The sequence below is a fragment of the Zalophus californianus genome, chromosome 2 (assembly GCF_009762305.2).
Source record: "Zalophus californianus isolate mZalCal1 chromosome 2, mZalCal1.pri.v2, whole genome shotgun sequence".
NCBI classification, from domain to species: domain Eukaryota; kingdom Metazoa; phylum Chordata; class Mammalia; order Carnivora; family Otariidae; genus Zalophus; species Zalophus californianus.
The window spans coordinates 92,002,246-92,020,078 of NC_045596.1; the positions used below are offsets into that span (position 1 = coordinate 92,002,246).

The 17,833-nt window shown below is 35.8% G+C and overlaps 1 pseudogene; it reads right to left on the reverse strand.

Moving 5' to 3' along the window:
- Positions 1 to 5,300: 5,300 nt before the first annotated feature.
- Positions 5,301 to 5,797, reverse strand: LOC113924159 (annotated as a pseudogene).
- Positions 5,798 to 17,833: the final 12,036 nt, after the last annotated feature.

Genomic DNA, 17,833 nt, shown 5'->3' on the forward strand with positions numbered 1-17,833 from the left:
AATGAGAATTGGTAATATTAATATGAGCTGAAGATTTTTTATATGTGTTTTCTAACTCTATTCACTGGTTGGATATAGGAACAATAACATCTCTATAACAATGAGCACATTTTATGACAAGATCTTGTATTCTAAACACCATTCTCTACTGAAAGAAAATAGAGAAATTTGGAGAAATGCTTATTGCAGCAATAAGTTGGGAAAAATACAAAGTTAACCTAAGAAATCATGTTGCACTAGAAAGAAATAAAAGTGCTCAAAGACTAGTGAGGTTGTATTAGTTATCCATCACTATAAAATAAATTAATCTCAAACTTAGGACCTAAAACAATAAATACTTATTATCTCAGAGTTCTGTGATTCTAAAATAGGAGGACATCTTAGCTGGGTCTTCTGGCTTAAGGTCTCTAAAAAGGCTGCAATGAAGTTGTCAGCCAGGCTGCAGTCCTCCCAGGCTCATATGAGAGAAGATACACTTTTAAACTCATTCATGTGGCTGTTGACAATTGACAATATGTATTTTCTCATTACCTGTTATATTGAAAGCTTAAGTTTCTTTCTGGCTGTTGATCAGAAGGCATTCTCAATTTCTAGCCAGGTGGGCTTCCTCATGGGGAAGATGACAACATTGTGTCTGGCTTCCATTAGCATGAGCAAATAAGAAAGGAAGAGATGAATAGCAAGACAGAAGTCACGGGCTTTTCATAACCTAATCTCAGACACGACACACCATCACTTTTGCCCTCTCTTGTCTGCTAGAAGTGGATCACTAGATCCAACCCACATTCAAGGGGAAGGATTATATAAGGCATGAATACTGAGGAAGCAGGGATCATTGGGAGATGTTCTAGTGGCTACTGATCACACAGATCATACGTGCAAAGAAACAAACTTGAATGAGCTCCAATTAAATTGGCTATTTAGGACAATTTGGTCATCAATAAAAATAAATATGATAATTGATTCAGATGCAATGAATTAAAAAAACAGTCTATAGATATTAGAAAAGGTAGATGAGAAAAAATAATTTTTTAAAAGATTTTATTTTATTTAATTTAGAGAGAGAGAGAGAAAGAGTGAGTGGGGGAGGGGCAGCGGGAGAGAGACTCTGAAGCAGACTATGCACTGAGCACGGAGCCTGACAGGGCCTTGATCTCATGACCATAAAATCATGACCTCGAGATCACGACCTGAGCCAAAATGGAGAGTCAGATGTTTAACCAACTGAGTTCACCCAGGCACATCCAAAAAAGAATTTTGAAGTGACAGAAATATAGTATTTGAACTCAGATTAGCATTTTAAATAGGAAATCTAGACTTCTTTTTTGAAAACTCACACATTATCTTCAATAATTCTATATTTCACCCAGTTTCTATGGAAAGTTTACACATATATTTGATCCAATAAAAATTTTGGTCTATCTCTTAAAAAAAAAAGAAAAGGAAAGAAAAGAAAGGAAGGAAAAGGTGGGAAGTAGAAAGGAAGAACAGTCTTATTTATAAAAGAATACCAGCTGGTAATAGAAGAAATTAGAGATTTAGAAAATCATCATCTTGCAACCCCTCAATGTAATAAATGATTCAGGTAAGGATTATTAATAAGAGCCAAAGGCATTGCATGAAATGTAGTTGTATAACAGGATAGTTACATAATGCCAAAATATCATCTAATATATTAAATATTAATTAAAAAGATCAAAAAGTGTGTTATTTTCAATACTAATTCTGGTGGTCTGCACCTTAGCCAATCACTAATAGTGAGACAATTTTATTATAAGCCTTCTGATAAAATGTAATACAAAATATGGATCATCACCTATGAAATATTCTTGCCATAAAGTTTTTTTTATTGTTTTTATTGTTATGTTAATCACCATACATTACATCATTAGTTTTTGACGTAGTGTTCCATGATTCATTGTTTGTGCATAACACCCAGTGCTCTACGCAGAACGTGCCCTCTTTAATACCCATCACCAGGCTAACCCATCCCCCCACCCCCCTCCCCTCTAGAACCCTCAGTTTGTTTTTCAGAGTCCATCATCTCTCATGGTTCGTCTTTGCCATAAAGTTTTGAACTTAATCTAGTGAAGCTTTTAGACCACAAATTCAAATTACAGTAAATACAGGGGATAGAGGGACAAATTAAATGATACTATGAGCAAGCAGACAGACAAATCTAGAATGTATGACATCTACAAGAAAATTAACCTGAGTTCAAAATTCACTGTCATGGGGTAAAAATAAAAGAGAGGAGTCTTGTTTCAGAAAAGACTAAAGAGAGATAAAAACCAAATGCAATGTATGAACCCTGACTAGATTGTGCATAGGAAAAAATACATTGCTTAAGTCTCTGGGGGATGCCATCCATGGAGGTCACAGACAGATAGCACTAGGTTATACAATAGGGCTTACTGAGTGAAAGGTTTAAAACAGAAACATTAGCAAAGAACCTAGGCAGGATAACCAGCATTGTGGATAATTTTGTGGGATCCCCTACTCTGATCTTGCACCCTGGGGATTGTAGGAGAAACTGTAGGACCCAACTACTAGGAATCTGACTGTGACAGAGAAGTGGGGAGGGGATTGCAACAACCAGCAATGGATCTTGGCAGACCAAGTTCATACTTGCAGTGCCCACATAGTAATCCCAGTCAGCAGCTTTGCTCATCTGCAAAACCAAGTTGGGGTTACTCTGACCAGGAAATTCACTGGGTTACAGATCTGCCTGAACAGATACTCAAGTGGGTTTTGCCAGCTCTAGAGTCCAGTTTGCCTGCAGTCAGGCAAGGTGTTGAGTCACAGCCTCACACGCTGTGGATAGTGCTGTACAACCCCCATCTGACTAGAAGATGTAGTGACAACTCCTGAAAGCTATGTTGCCCAGTGATGCTCAAGCTGAGAGGCAGGTGAGCAGAGCTGATTATCCTCAAAGCAAAGTCAGTACTGGGCAGGGAGCCTTCCCATACTATGCACAGACAGGGGAATTAATTCATAGCCAAGGCTGAGGGTAGCTCCTGGCGCCTCCCAACCAGAGAGTTTGTTTGGGAAATTGATAGTAGCCTGAAGAGGCCCTCCAGCTCCTACACAGAAAAGGGTGTTGAGACATTGTCCCACCCCCTGTGAAGGGTGTCTTCCAGCCCCATCTAAACAGAAGGGCTAGTGAGAATGCCTGAAAGCTATGCAGCTCAGCAGGCAGTACTCAAGCAAAAGGGATAGACAGACCTAATAGTTTGCAGAGCAAAGCCAGTGGCCATCCCCCAGTGAACTGTACAGGCCCTGGGCCCTGTCCTACCCTTCTTTCAGGGCAGGGAAGATAATTCATAGCCCCATCTATTACTGAATATGGTACCTGGTCTCAACTATCTAGTAAGCCTGACCAAAGAATTCAGGCAACCACAGAGCTCATCCTATAGCCTCACTTGGTAGTAAACAAAGCCAGTAATCCCATCTAGCAGCCAGTGACACACATTCCATCCCTGTCTTCAGAGCTTGAACAGTTGCCTCACCCAAAAATAGACCATAATAGGAGGCCGTACTTGTCCAAGGACATTACCAGCAGACACACTCAAAAACCCAAACTGAGCAGACTGATGAAGAACTGTCTCTGCCAAAGCAACTTGTAAAGTCTAGAAAAAAAGCCCCATGACTCAAATGTACAGATAGCAATGTAAGGAATTAAGGAAAATTAGGTAAACATGAAGCCACCAAAGGAAACTAATCAAGTTCCAATAACCAACCCTAAAGAAATGGACATCTAATAAACTGTCAGAGAATTCAGAAAAATCCTCTTAAGGAAGTAGAGCAAACTACAAGAAAACACAGATAACTGAAAAAAATTTTTTAAAAAATGCATAAAAAATGAAAAGTTGACAAAACAATAGCAATCATCAAAAAACAAAAACAAAAACAAATTTTAGAATTGAGAAATGCAAAAACTGAATGGAAGAATTCAATAGTTTCAAAAGCAGGCCAGACCATGCAGAAGAAAGAATCAGTGACCTGGAGAATAGAATATTGGAAATTACACAGTCAGAGGAGCAAAAAGAAAAAAAAAAAAAAAGAATGAAAACATATGAAGAATGCCTATGGGAATTATAAAACAATGAAAAGAGGACGCCTGGGTGGCTCGGTTAAGCAACTGGCTTCAGCTCAGGTCATAATCCTGGAGTCCTGGGATCGAGTCCCACATCGGGCTCCCTGCTCAGTGGGGTGTCTGCTTCTCCCTCTGACCTTCTTCCCTCTCGTGCTCTCTGTCTCTCATTCTCTCTCTCTCAAATAAATAAATAAAATCTTTTAAAAAATAAATAAATAAATAACACAATGAAAAGAAACAACATATGCATTATGGAAATCCTAGAGAAAAAAAAGAGAGAGAAAGGGACAGAAAGTATATTTAAAGCAATAATGGCTGAAATCTTCCCAAACCTGAAGAGAGATGAGCATCCAGATCCAGAAAGCCCAAATGATTCCAAATAACTTGAACCCAAATAGGGTTACACTGAAACACATTATAATTAAATTGTCAAAAGTCAAAGAGAAAACATTTTAAAAGCAGTAAGATAAAAGAGAGAAGGGAATCCCTGCATAACTACAGGTAGATTTCTCAACAGAAACTTTTCAGCCAGAAGAGAAAGGAATGACATATTCAAAATATTGAAAGAAAATAGCTGTCAACCAAGAATTTTACACCTGGCAAAGTGGTCCTTCAGAAACAAAGGAGGGATAGTAAAGACTTTCCCAAACAAACAGAAGCTGAGAAAGTTCATTACCACTAGACCTGACTTACAAGAAATGTTAAAGGGAGTTCTTTAAGTTGAAGTAAAATAATGCTAATTAACATCATCAAAACAGGGGTGCCTGGGTGATTCAGTCAGTTAAGCGTCCAACTCTTGATTTTGGCTCTGGTCATGATCCCGGGGTCCTGGGATTGAGTCCCACATAGGGCTCTTTGCTCAGCAGGAGGCTGCTTCCCCCTCTGCCTGCTGTTCCCCCTCTTGTGCTCTCTCTTTCCCTCTCTCTGACAAATAAGTAAATAAAATCTTTAAAAAAATGTAAACTGTAACAGCAATAACCTAAAATGTGAGAGGAAGAAGTAAAAATGTAAAGTATGATAATTCTTTTGAAGTTAGGTTGTTATCATTTTAAAATAGAGTGTTACAAGTGTTTAAGATTTTTGAAGTTTGAAGATCAGTTTATCTTTCTATAATTAAATTAGGAGACAAAAATGAAGAACCCACTGGTAGCAGGAAGGAGCAAGAGTCTTCTAGGGTCTGGCATTTGATGAGATAGATAGTCACTTACTGTGCATTTCCATTGTTTTTCCATGGCAGAACATACAATAGAGACTTGGGAATGCACATGCCTGAAGCCAGGTTACTCTTATTTCCATAACTATGTTGCTTGCAGGGCTATTGTTGCCACAGTAGTTGGCTGTGCCCCAGACCAATGGGGGCTAGTCTGTTGCCACAGATCTTTATCTCAGTCTTCATTTCAAGGAGGGCACTGCTATGTGCTCTCAGCCAGAGTCTCTTGTCCACGGTTCCTGGTTTGGTTGACAACATCCTGCTCAATACAACTTTTATCATCACAGCTTGAGATATAATGACTGATTTTGGCCCAAGGAACCTGATGGCAAGCATTAAAGGGACAAGTAGCCACTTTGTAACGTCAGGATGATTCTTTCTATACTTGATAAGATGATAAGGAAACCTGCAGACCCTGATCTGGTGGTTTTTATTATAGGGGCATTGTAATAGCCTTTAGGGTCCAGGGAATTGATATAAGTTTCTTCCATGTTGGAAATGAAGGAGCTGAATCCAAGTGTTCAGTGGAGACATGCTCTCCCCACAATCACCTTCTCCCCACATCTGCACCCCAGCAATGCTCACGTCCACCCTAAGATATTTTATATAAGCCTCATGATAACCACAAGAAAAATCTTTTGATAATTACTCAAAAGACCATGATAAAAAGTCAAAGCAAACTGATATCAAAATATATTAAAACACATAAAAAAGCAGTATAAGAAGCAAGGAACAATGGATCTACAAAACAAGCAGAAAACAATGAAAAAGGGGCAATAGTAAATCTTACCTATCAATAATTTAAATGTAAACAGATCAAATTATCAATTCAAAAGATATAGAATGGCTGAAAGAATAAAAAAAGCAAGATCTAATAATATTCTGCCTATAAGAGACTCACTTTAGCCGTAAAGACACATAAACTGAAAATGAAGGAATAGAGAAAGAAATTTCAAGCAAATAGTAACCAACAAAATGCAGGAGTAAACTGTATGTGTATCAAACAAAAGAGACTTTAAACTAAAAATGGTATAAACAGAAAAGGAAGGTGATTATATAATGATAAAGTGATCAATACATCAAGAAGATATAATATTTACAAATATTTATGTGCCCAACATCAGAGCACCTAAATATATAAAGCAAAAACTAAAAGAGCCTAAAGGAGAGATAAACAATGATATAATAATAGTTGGATACTTTAATACCCCACACTCAACAATTATCAAGGGATAATCAACAAACAAACAACAGATATGAACAATACCTTAGACCAAATGGACCTAATGGACACATATACAACATGTTATCCAACAACAGCATAATACACATTTTTTTCAAGCATATATGGAACATTTTCTAGGATAGACCATATGTTAGACCACAAAACAAATCTTAGATAATTGAAGAAGATTGAAATCCTGCCAAGTATCTTCTCTGACCACAATGGCATGAAACTAAAAATCAATAAGAGGAGGAAAACTGGAAAATGTACAAACTCATGAGAATTAAACAACATTCTCCTGTACAACCAATGGATCAAAGAAGAAATAAAGAAAGTTTCTTGAAACAAATAAATATGAAAACAACTTGCCACAATTTATGGGATGCAGTAAAAGCAGTTCTAAGGAGGAAGTTTATAATAATAAACTTCTAAACAACCTAGTGATGCCTTAAGAAGACAGGAAAAGAACAAAGTGAACCCAAATTTAACAGAAGAAAGAAATAATAAATATTAGAAAAGAATTAAATGAAATAGAGAACAGAAAAACAATAGAAATGATTGACCAAATAAAGAGTTTGTTCTTTGAGAAAATAAAATTGACAAACCCTTAGCTAGACTAACCAAGCAAAACAAAACAAAACAAAACAAAACAAAGGACCCAAATCAACAAAATTATAAATAAAAAGATCAAAATATGCCAACAATCTGGACAGCCTAGAAGAAATGGAAAAACTCTTAGAAACATACTACTTACCATGACTAAATCAGGAAGAAATAGAAAATGTTAATATATATTTATTACTAGTAAGGAGGTTGAATCAATAATCAAAAATCTCCCAATTAAGAAAAACCAGGACCAAATGGCTTCCCTGGTAAATTTTACAAGTTAAAGAACAATAAACATCAATCCTTCTCAAACCCCTCCAAAAGATAAAAGAGAAAGAACACTTCTAAACTCATTTTATAAGAACTTCATTATTCTGACACCAAAACCAGAAAAGGACACTACTAAAAAAACAAAAACAAAAACAACAGTAACATCAACAACAAAAATATAAACCTGCAGACCATTCATTATTCCTGATGCATAAAGATGAAAAAATTCTTAATGAAATATGAACAAATCGAATTCAGTGGGAAATTAAAAGGATCATTCACCATGACCAAGTGGGATTTATCCTTGTGATGCAAAGATGGTTCAACATATGCAAACCTATCAATGTGATATTAATAGGATGAAGAAAATAATCATATGATTATCTCAAAAGACTCAGAAAAAAAATCATATGATTATCTCAAAAGACTCAAAAAAAAAAGCATTCAATGAAATTCAACATCCATTCATGATAAAAACTCCTAAAAAATTGGGCATAGAAGGAACATATTTCAACATAATAAAGGCTATATATGATAAGCTGACAGCATCATACTCAATAGTGAAAGAATGAAAACTTTTCTTTTATGATCAAGGATAAGACAAGGGTTCCCACACTTAGCACTCCTGTTCAACATAGCACTGGAACTCCTAGCTAGAGCAGTCAGGCAAGTAAAAGAAATAAGAGGTATCAGATTTATAAAGGAAAGTAGAATTACCTGCATTTGAAGATGACATGATTTTATATATAGCAAAACCTAAAGTCCCAACTCAAAAACTTTTAGATCTGTGGGGGGTGGGAGGGATGGGGTGGCTGGGTGATAGACATTGGGGAGGGTGTGTGCTATGGTGAACGCTGTGAATTGTGTAAGACTGTTGAATCACACACCTGTACCTCTGAAACAAATAATACATTGTATGTTAAAAAAAAAAAGAAGAAGAAGAAGAAGAAGAAGATAGCAGGAAGGTAAAAATGAGGTGGGACGGAATCAGAGGGGGAGACAAGCCATGAGAGAATATGGACTCTGAGAAACCAACTGAAGTTTCTAGAGGGGAGGGGGGTGGGGGGATGGGTTAGCCTGGTGATGGGTATTAAAGAGGGCATGTACAGAATGGAGCACTGGGTGTTACACGCAAACAATGAATCATGGAACACTACATCAAAAACTAATGATGTAATGTATGGTGATTAACATAACATAATAAAATTTTAAAAAAAGAGAGAAAAAAACTTTTAGATCTAACCAATGAATTCAGTAAATCTGCAAGATACAAAATTAACACAAAAATTACTGGCGGGAAGCCTGCTTCTCCCTTTCCCACTTCCCCTGTTTGTGTTCCCTCTCTGGCTGTCTCTTTCTCTGTCAAATAAATAAAAGCTTTTAAAAAAAGGATAAAATACTTAGGAATAAATTTAAATGAGGAGGTAAAAGATCTCTATGCTGAAAACTATAAGACATTGATGTAAGAAACTGAAGATGAAAATAAATGAAAAGGTGCCCCATGTTCACGAATTGAAAGAATTAATGTTGTTAAAATGTGAATATTTCCAAAAGCCATCTATAGATTCAATGCAATCTCTATCAAGATTCCAATGGCATTTAATTGGATATTCACATGTAAAAGAATGAAGCTGGACCCATACATTACATCACTCACAAAAAAAAATAACTTGAAATGGATAAAAGTTCTTAAATATAAGACCTGAAACCATTAAACTCCTAGAAGAAACTCCTAGAAGAAAACAGGAACAAAGCTCCCTGGCATGGGTCTTGGTAATAATTTTTTGTATAAAATACCAAAAGCACAGCAATAAAAATAAAGAAATGGGATTTCATCAAACTAAAACCTTCTGCACAGCAAAAAATACTATCAACAAAGTGAAAAGACAATCTACAAAATAAGAAACATTATTTGCAAACCATGTATCTGGTAAGGGTTAATATCCAAAAAATACAATGAACTCATACCAACTCAATACCAAAAAAAATAAAAATAAAAATAAAAACAATTTAAAATATGGGCAAAGGACTCAAAGAAATATTTCTCCAAATAAAATATATGTAAGGCCAGCAGTTATGAAAAGATGCTCAACATCACTAGTCACTAGAGAAACACAAATTAAAACCACCGTGGCTATTAGAATGGTCATCACCGAAAAGACAAGAGATAACAAATGCTGATGTGGATGTGGAGGAAAGGGAACCGTCCTGCAGGATTCTCTTTAATATTTAATCGTTTTGAGGATCCTCAAAAAGATTAAATATTAGAACTCCATATGATCCAGCAATTTAATTTTGGGAATATATCCAAAGGTATCAAAAACACTAACTTCAAAAGGTATCTGTACCTCCATGTTCTTAGGGCATTATTTACAATAGCCAAGACATGAAAACAACCAATCAAAGTGTGTATCAATGAATGAATGGATAAAAAAGTTGTGGTATATATATTCAATAGGATATTATCCAGCCATAAGAGACGAGAAAATCCTACTGTTTGTGACAACATAAACGGAACTTGAAGGTGTTAGGGTAAGTGAAGTAAGTTAGACAGAGAAAGAGAAATAACTGTATGACATCACTTCTATGTGGAATCTAAAAAACAAAAACAAAATACAGAAAAAAAAAACCTGAATTCATAGAAAAAGAGATCAGACTTGTGGTTACCAACGGCAGGGGGTAGAGGGAGGGAGACTCAGAGAAAGATTAAAATGTACAAGCCTGCAGTTGCAAGATAAATAAGTACTGGGATGTAATGTACTACATAATGACTATAGCTAATATCACTGTATAATATACAAGAAAGTTGTTAACAGAGTGAATCATCAGAAGGAGATGAAATACCATCTAAGAATTATCATAAGGAGAATTTTTCCTTTATTCTTTTCTCCTTTCTTTTCTTTATATTGTATCTGTATAAGAAAATGGATATTAGCTGAATCCATTGTGATAATCATTTCACAATACATGCAAATCAATCATCATGTTGTATACATTAAACTTATATGATGATGTATGTCAATTATTTCTCAAGAAAATTGGGGCAAAAGGGAAAAATTTTTCTTAAGAGAATAGATGTTGGTATCACAGAGACCTGTTTTGACGATGTCTTTGACATTAACTGTTCAAAGCTGTATATATTATTTAACATCTGCACTTGAATTTCCTAATCTATAAAACATATAGCATTTTTATTGTGTTTGGAAACAGCAAATGAACATATGTATCTAAAATGTTTGGTACAGAGCAAACCCTCAACAAATGCTCATTTTCTACAAAACAACCCCCCCCAAAATAATCTGCCAATACTGTATCTTTCTTTACAAAAACAGTCTCTTAATAATGGTGGTGAAAATTAATTTTCCAATCACATCTATAATTAAATTTTCTTCCAAAATAGTCTGGCTACAAACATGGGTATGACTCTTCTTTTTAATCATGAAAAAAGAAAGAGCTTGATTGAGGTGATCTTTTAGGTCACAAAATTCTAATACTGTTTAATTTTAATATTTTTTCCTAAAGAAGAATCTGTCTTTTCAAATCTAATGAGCATTAATATATAGTTCACATAAATCTGGCACAGCATTAATCTGCTTAAAATTTTAGGATTTTTTTGTTATGTGTTATTCTTCAAAGAGATAGCTGATTAGATTGCAGTTAAATGGAAACAGGAACAAGATTATGAAATTCACTAAAATGCATGGTGAGAAAATGAAGAGACTACTAACACAGTCTAATCAAATGAGGGATCCTCCTCACAGATAAGCCAAGCAAAGGGGTATCAGAGGCACTGTTCCCTCTGTTTGCAACACATTAATTAAGGTTTGACGTCACTGGGTTTACAACCTTCTTAAATCCTACATCCAAGATTTCTCAATATACATTTGACCCCATTCCTCCAAAAAAATATTTAAAATAAATCCCAGCTCCTGAGGTGAAATGCCATTCTTTATTTAATTTCATTACTTTGTCAGTTTTGGTTGTTTTTTGTTTGTTTTGTTTTGTTTTTGTATGGCTGTGTTTGAACAGTATACCGATACCTCTGCTACTTATCTTTCTGCTTCCCATAGTATGGAGAGTGTCTTGACATTATGATTTAAGATTATTTTTTGATATTGTTAAAAAATAGATTTCCATTTAGAGACACTTGAGAGATGCAAAACAAAAGGGATGAAATAAAAAATACACCCTTAAACGCTCTTTGTCTGATCTTTCTAGACAATCTGGGAGATGTAATACCTCAACATGGCCTTCTAACCTAAACAAGACAAGTCTATTTAGAGTTCTAACCACCTCACAGCTACCAACCTGAGAAGTGCATGCAAAAGGAAGATAGGAAAGCAGTGCTTTGCAAGCATGCATTTTTCCTTCAAGATACATTCCCTTTTTCATTAGTTTCCACATCCTCTAGAGAAAAAATGGGAGAAAGTCAAACACAATATTTGATTCAAGTTTAAACCCATAAATTTGTCACTTTGAATTGCTGCTTTCTTTCCAAAGGCATTTAAAACAATTTACTTTTCATATTGGCCACAAGCTAAATATGATCTCAGCTTCCTTAAAAAGGGACCCTGTTAAGGCTGAGAGAATGTGGGTATGTGGCTCCCCCCAGCGGCCACTGGGAATGTCAGCACAGTTCAGAGAGATGGAGAAAGTGATGCTTTGAATTACCGGCCGCCAAAGCCCACTGTCCAATCTTCTTCACCACCTGGTAACAGCTGGTGTGTATGTAAAGATGACATGAAAAACGGATGGAGGTCAAATCCAGGAGGACTTCCCTTGTATAGAAAATCAATTTAAAGTAACAAAAGTACCAAGATAAAATTTCCAAGAACTTCTGAATCTTAAATAACACAACTAAATTTTAGGGAGAGGAGATGGCCGAGGAGAAGAGAGGAGCAAGGCTTTATTCCACATAGCATTTCATTTGATAGTTTAATAGTTTCGGATTTAGAAAAGTAGAAAGAAAAACTATAACACCAGGGGACAAATACCAGAATATTCCCAAGCTGACAAGTGAGTGGAGTGAAAACTGACACAATAAAACAATTTTAACGTCCTAAATGTATTCCAGCTGAGAGCCCACAATATCAGCAACTCCCAGAGGTTCCAGACAGATACTCAGAGATTCACTGCATCAGAATTTCTGGGCCTTGGCCCAGGTTTCAACCATATCCCACATACAACATTGTCTTGACTCTCTTGAGGGTTCGACCTTCAGAGCAGCCTCTAAATTCAAAGCACAGCTTCTGAGAAGAGAAAATGCTTTGGAATAAAGATGGGAAGATATATCTGCCTTTCAAATTTATAAGCCTCCATATTCGGCAGCGCCAGTGAGCCCACAAGCACTGCACACAGACAATTCACAACCATGCTGACTGCTCAGATAAGAACTGGGAGGAAGGTTAGGCTAACCCCTCCTACCAACAAGCCTGACTCACCGATTCTGAGAGCTCATCCCACCTCTTAAATGTGTCTCCTTCGCTAATTCATGCATAGAACACTGCCTTACCTTTGTGCCTTTTCTGGTATCCTTTCTTCTTCTATTTTTTTACCTCTACCTGGCCTCTCTCCCTAACACAGCCACCTCTACCTCCAAATACTGTTCTTTTCTGGATCCACAGCTTGACTACTCTCTCTTGACTTTTATTTCCCTTAATCTTCATCTAATGAACTTTCCTCAGCCTCCTGTTATTACTAACATGTGAAGCAATCTGTAAAGGGATAAATTACTGAAGAGTTTCTGCTACAATGCATTACAAAGTCATAGAGCTTAGAGCCCCAAAGGGTCTCAAAATATAATGTGGCAGAGCCTTCAGCTTACAGGCTGTTAAGGTGCCTCTTTGAATTTTTCAGATACTGAAATTGAGGCTTAAAGCAAGTAAGTGTCTTGCCCACTGATAATTACCTGGCATTTGCAGCTTCATAAGACATAATATTCCCCATTATAAATACCACCTCTTACACATAACAACATGGAAAAAGTTGTGAGAAAAGGGTTAGGTTTTTTTGTACTCGTTGAGCATTGTCACTTAAATAAAAAGCCACCTGACAACACTTACACTTGAATCCCCGTATTAGAAGCAATCTACTTTTTAATTATAATGATTTTGTCTTTTACACTCTTCCTTTTTTTTCTTCACTTCAATATGAATAATTAGCCCTTTTTTAGATAAATGTCTCTTCTCTGGTTATTGTGTATGAACACAAATATGTTCTCATTTTAAGGTATATTGTTTTCACCTGCCAGGTGTCATTAAAAACTGCATCTGCAAAAAGCCTACCTTGTGGTTTTTTATGTTTTGTTTTGCCCATGAAGGTTAATTGCAGTTCTGCTCCCATAGCTTCCTCACTGCTGTGGAGTTAACCATGGGTTTGCTGCGCTGGGAAAGGTTTAGCAAAGGTCTGGAATGCAAAACAATGGTAACAATAAATACCAATTAGACCCAAGTCCTCTGCTCCCACTGCCTGCACAGGCTGAAGGGACAGACCCAGCTTTTGATTTCAGTGAGACTGGACTCTCCTAAAGCCACTGAAGAGGCTGGAGACCTGTTTCCAAGACAACTTTTAGATCACAGGTTTTCCTGCCTGATTAATATGATAACGCGGAGGTGCAAGTGAGTAGCATCTCGGCCCTCTACTTTCTCAAAAGAGCTCTCCAGGGCTTGCAATTGTACCCGGCCTTAATTAACCAGTTAGGAGTGTAAGTGACATGTGCATCTGTCATCTGAAGTTTATTTTGTCACAGGATAATAATATGAGAAATTGAAATGGGGACTTTGTTGTAGGACAAAGAACGTCTAAAGCAAAGTAAAAATATACTTTCCAATTTTGACAGACTTACACATTTCTCACCTGTCTTGTAGATTGCCTTTGTTAATTATTTGTTTTCTAAAATAGAATAAAAAATATAGGTAGAATTATCTAAGAACATAAATATGGAGAGATATATATGCTATTCTATCACATCAGGAAGATGGGATTCCCTTTAAAACACTCCGTTATTTAAATTAAACCGAAAATTGCTAGTAATTTAACAAAATCATTGAAATTGTGACACAAATACTAGCTATAGTGCCCTCTAGTGTTCTAATGACTAAACAATCGACAGTTATAATAGGTGCCTGCCCCATTCATTGTGATTAACAAACATCAAATCAAATTATTAATTTCTGAAAATAAAAGAGACTTCACCAGTAAGTCTTACTTTACTGGTTACCCTCTCCTTGAAAAGTATATAACAATAAAATTTGGGGCACCTGGGTGGCTCAGTCGTTAAGCGTCTGCCTTCAGTTCAGGTCATGATCCCAGGGTCCTGGGATCCAGCCCCGCATCGGGCTCCCTGCTCAGCGGGAAGCCTGTTTCTCCTTCTCCCTCTCTCAGCTCATGCTCGCTCTCTCTCTCTCTCACTCATTCTCTCTCTCAAATAAATAAATATTTTTTAAAAAGAATATAACAATAAAATTAAATAATTTTTAATTATTAACATCTAGCCATCCTAATGATATCTTTCTCATTGTTGTCTTTAACTTTCCAAGCATTGTTCACATGAATACATATCAATATATTTAACATTACGTATTTTGTCCCATTTAGGCTATCGGTTTTGTGTAATTTCAGAAAATATTTTAGTTTCTTGACTCTCAACTTGGAAATCAGAAGTTAGAAACAGAGACATCAAAGGATTTCTCACTGGAAGAGTGTGAAGTACTGACATTAATTATACTACGTGCTTTCAGTGGCTTTAGCTCCATCTTCTAAAACACAGGTCCTACTAGCCAACAAAGGCGATAACTAAACATAAAAATTAGGTAATAGAATTTAGAGAACAAATGCCTAAGCTACAAAATGCCTGGAATTCTGTTGTTCAGATTCTAGTCACCTGCAAGAGTGACAAATCTATCTGCCACAGTTTGCCCCAAGTTGAACCTGGTATGCAAAACAGGAATTGTTTAACTAGGAGATATACTATTATGTTAGTTCTGATAACCTGGTAAAAATCTTGCAATTACGATTTTTCAGAAAAAATAAGTTTTATCCACTCAGGTCCTACAAACTGATAAGCAAGTGTTCAAAATAAGGAAATAAGCGATTTACATTTCTCTTCTAATGAATCCTATCCTCCACAAAGAAACAGTAACTGAAAATGTCCTCATTTGTGTCTTTCATTTGATCTGATGGCAGGACGGTCCTCTCTTCTCATCTATCCAGTAAAGCAGGAGGCATAGTGATCTCAGAATAAGATGGTTAAGTGATAATGATGTATGGGCTAAGCTCTTGGAAACTATGGAAAGGCCGTACCTGATCTTTGTTTAAGAGGATACTGAAATCATTAGCTCATATTTCATGAAATATTGCATTTTTCATCCTTTCATCCTTTTCATTTATGCTACTGTTATGAATGGAGACATATAGACAAGAGAAATGAAAGATTAGGAATAATTAACTTTAAACTAGGACTGCTTTTCACACACAGCACTTGCAACTATGATTCTCACTTAGCTGTTAAGTCACTGAACCAAGTTTGATTTTTATTATTTAAGTATATTGGGACTTAAAAATTAAAAAAAGAGGGGAGAAATATGTATGTGGATAGATGGGGGAGCTTTTGAAAGGTACATAAACTGAAGATGAGTTCAACACTCTCTAAGAAAAAAAACATAGAAATTGAGGCATTAAATCATAAGAAAAATTAAAGTCAAAAGTTGAAGAAAGATTAGCTTTCTTCTTTTCCCCTTTAAGGTTGACAAGTGAAGATCAGAATAATGCAAGAACTAAGCAAAAAATAAAAAATGAGGATTATGGGGACAGTACAGTTACCAGTGATTCCCCAAAAAGCTAACTATGACCTACATAGCCCAGAAAAATAGATCACTGAACTCATGATGATATCAGAGACTCCAGAAACTAGATCAAAGACATTTCCTTTATATTTAGCAACTCAAGTGTAAGAGCATTCAAAATATTGTAATATTACCATCTCTCAGAATTGTCTGTTTCTATATTATCTATTAACTTGATGCTTGTTATATTAAACCTCTTTTTAAAGATTTATTTATTTATTTTAGAGAGAAAGAGAGAACGCATGTGTAGGGGGAGAGGCAAAGGGAGGGAGAGAGAGAGAGAATTCTCAAGCAGACTCCCCGTTGAACACAGAGCTGATGTGTGGCTCAATGCAGGGCTCTATCCCAGGACCCTGAGATCATGACCTGAACTGAAATCAAGACTTGGCCACTTAACCAACTGAGCCACTGAGGTGCCCCTATATTAAACCTCTTTTTGAATAAACTTGTAACAAGAATTCAAAAAATAGAAAGGTAAAAAAAAAGTCTGGTCACTTATACTTCAAGACAAATCTATGCCAAGAAGATGGTATTTCTTAACTAAGAGATCTTAAAGTCTTCATGGGTCTGGTAAAAGAGTAACAAGTTTACACAATTTTACCTTTTTTTCCCCAAAAGATGAGAAATCCTTAAGTTGTTTTAAGTTAATTTTTAAATTAATTCTATAACCTTGAGATTCCATTTATTGTACAGTCACTTTAGTTAATATTACAAAATATACCCTGAAAATAACAAAGCATTGATGGAAGAAATTAAACACACAAATAGAAACATATCTCATGTTCATGATTTGGAAGAGTTAAGATTGTTTAAGTGTCCATACTACTCAAAGTAATCTATAGATTCAATGCAGTCTGTATCAGAATTACAGTAGCATTTTTTTACAGAAATAGAAATTTTAAAAAAATCCACAATTTATATGGAACCACAAAAGACAACAAAGAGCTAAATCAATCCTGAGCAAGAAGAACAAAGCTGGAGGCATTACACTTCCTGATTTCAAAATATATTATACAGCCACAGTAATCAAAACAGTGTAGTATTGGCATAAAGACAGACTGATAGACAAAGCCCAGAAATAAATTCATGCATATACAATTGACTGATCTTGGATAAGAGTGCCAAGAATCAGCAATGGGGAAAGAACAGTCTTTTCAACAAATGATGTTGGGAAACTGGATAGCCATATGCAAAAGAATGAAACTGGACCCTTACCCAACAACAAATGCCCACACACGTGCACAAAACTCAAAATGGATTAAAGACTTCAATATAAGACTTGAACACTTCAAGATAAGACTAGTAGAAAACATAAAAGAAAAGCTTCATGACATTGGTCTTAGCAATGATTTCATAGATATAACAACAAAAATGCAAAATGGTGCAGCTGCTGTGGAATAAATAAATAAATACTTTTTAAAAAATAAAAATAAAACTACCATATGATCCAGCCATTCCAATTCTGGGTATTTACCCAAACAAATTGAAATCAGGATGTCAAAGAGATATTAACACTCCCATGTTCATTGTAGTACTATTCACAATAGCCAAAATGTGGAAACAACCTAAATGTCTATCAGAAG